Consider the following 2,321-nt stretch of genomic DNA (forward strand, 5'->3'; position numbering starts at 1 on the left):
AAATCAACCCCAGAACAACAGCAAAGGACCTTGTGAAGATGCTGGAGGAAGCCGGTACAAAAGTATCTATATCCACAGTAAAACGAGTCCCTATGTCGATATAACCTGAAAGGCTGCTCAGCAAGGAGGAAGCCACTGCTCCAAAACCGCCATAAAAAAGCCAGACACGGTTTGCAACTGCACATGGGGACAAAGATCGTACTTTTTGGAGAAATGTCCTCTGGTCTGATGAAACAACAATAGAACTGTTTGGCCATAATGCTTGGTAAAGCCTCGCCTTTTCTCAGCTCACTGGTCACCATAGCAGCACCCACCCGTAGCACGCGCTTCCTGCAGGTATATTTCACTGGTCATCCCCAAAGCCAATTCCTCCTTTGGCCACCTTTTCTTCCAGTTCCCTGCTGCCAATGACTGGAGTGAATTGCAAAAATCACTGAAGCTGGAGACTCATATCTCTCTCACTAACTTTAAGCACCAGCTGTCAGAGCAGCTCACAGAACACTGCACCTGTACATAGCCAATCTGTAAATAGCCCATCCAACTATAGCCCATCTGTAAATAGCCCATCTGTAAATGCCCATCTGTAAATAGCCCATCCAACTATAGCCCATCTGTAAACAGCCCATCCAATTACCTCATCCCCATCCCCATCCCCATCCCCATACTCTTATTTTTATTTTTTCTCCTTTGTACCCCAGTATCTCTACTTGCACATCTTCTGCACATCTGTCACTCCAGTGTTTAATTGCTAAATTGTAATTATTTCGCCACTACGGCCTATTTATTGCCTTACCTCCCTTATCTTACCTCATTTGCACACATTGTGTATAGACTTTTTATTTTTCTCTTGTGTTATTAACTTTATGTTTGTTTATTCCATGTGTAACTCTGTGTTTTTGTTTGTGTCACACTGCTTTGCAACTAGCCTGCCTAGTTAAATAAATGTGAAATAAATAAATAAAAATGATTCTACAATGTAGAAAATATTAAAAATAAAGAAAAACCTGTGTCCAAACTTTTTGACTGGGTCCTGTATATATATTGGAAAATAACCAATGACCTATAAATAAGCGCCCTGTGGGTACAGCATGATGCTGCCACCACTATGCTTCACTGTAGGAATGGTGCCAAGTTTCCTCCAGATGTGTCACTTGGCATTCAGGCCAAAGAGTTTAATCTTGGTTTCATCACACCAGAGAATCTTATTTCTCATGGTCTGAGAGTCCTTTAGGTGCCTTTTGGCAAACTCCAAGTGGACTGTCATGTCATGTGCCTTTTACTGAGGAGTGGCTTCCATCTGCCCACTCTACCATAAAGGCCTGATTGGTGGAGTGCTGCAGAGACGGTTGTCTTTCGGGAAGGTTCTCCCATCTCCACAGAGGAACTCTAGAGCTCTGTCAGAGGGACCCTCGGGTTCTTGGTCACCTCCCTGACAAGGCCCTTTCCCCCGATTGCTCAGTTTGGCTGGGCAGACAGCTCTAGGAAGACTCTGGTGGTTCCAAACTTCTTCCATTTAAGAATGATGGAGGCCACTGTGTTCTTGGGGACCTTCAATGCTGCAGAAATGTTTTGGTACCCTTCCCCAGATCTGTACCTCGACACAATCCTGTCTCGGAGCTCTCCGGACAATTCCTTCGTACTCATGGCTTGGTTTCTGCTCTGACATGCACTGTCTACTGTGGAACCTTATATAGACACGTGTGTGCCTTTCCAAATCATGTCCAATCAATTGAATGTACCACAGGTGGACTCCAATCAAGTTGTAGAAACATCTCAAGGATGATCAATGGAAACAGGATGCACCTGAGCTCAATTTCGAGTCTCATAGCAAAGGGTCAGAATATTTATGTAAATAAGGTCTGTTTTTTTAAATAAATTTGCACACATTTCTAAAAACCTGTTTTCGCTTTGTCATCATGGAGTATTGTGATGTCATTATGGGTTATTGTGATGTCATTGTGGGGTATTGTGATGTCATTATGGGTTATTGTGATGTCATTGTGGGGTATTGTGTGTAGAATGATGAGGATTTTTTTATTTATTTAATCCATTTTAGAGTAAGGTTATAACCGTATGGTTATGAATACTTACCTGAAGGCACTGTATATCATAAAAGGAAATGGTTGAAAGGAAGAGGGAAGTAGGGAGAAAAAGATAAATATTACCAGATACTAGGGCAGCCTTCTTCTTCCTCTCTGGCCGGGACAGACTCCTCCTTTTACACTTCTTCCCTTTCACCTCATCACTCCACCACTCTGAGAGAGAGAAAGAGATGGAGGGAAAGAGATGGAGAGAAAGATAAAGAGATGGAGAGAAAGAGA

General features: G+C 42.8%; 1 pseudogene; it reads right to left on the reverse strand.

Annotated features, from left to right (window-relative positions):
- Positions 1–1,998: 1,998 nt before the first annotated feature.
- LOC116354047 (breast cancer metastasis-suppressor 1-like protein-A) overlaps positions 1,999–2,321 on the reverse strand; it is a 7,687-nt pseudogene continuing 7,364 nt past the window's right edge.

This window comes from Oncorhynchus kisutch, linkage group LG16 (genome assembly GCF_002021735.2).
Source record: "Oncorhynchus kisutch isolate 150728-3 linkage group LG16, Okis_V2, whole genome shotgun sequence".
Lineage (NCBI taxonomy): Eukaryota > Metazoa > Chordata > Actinopteri > Salmoniformes > Salmonidae > Oncorhynchus > Oncorhynchus kisutch.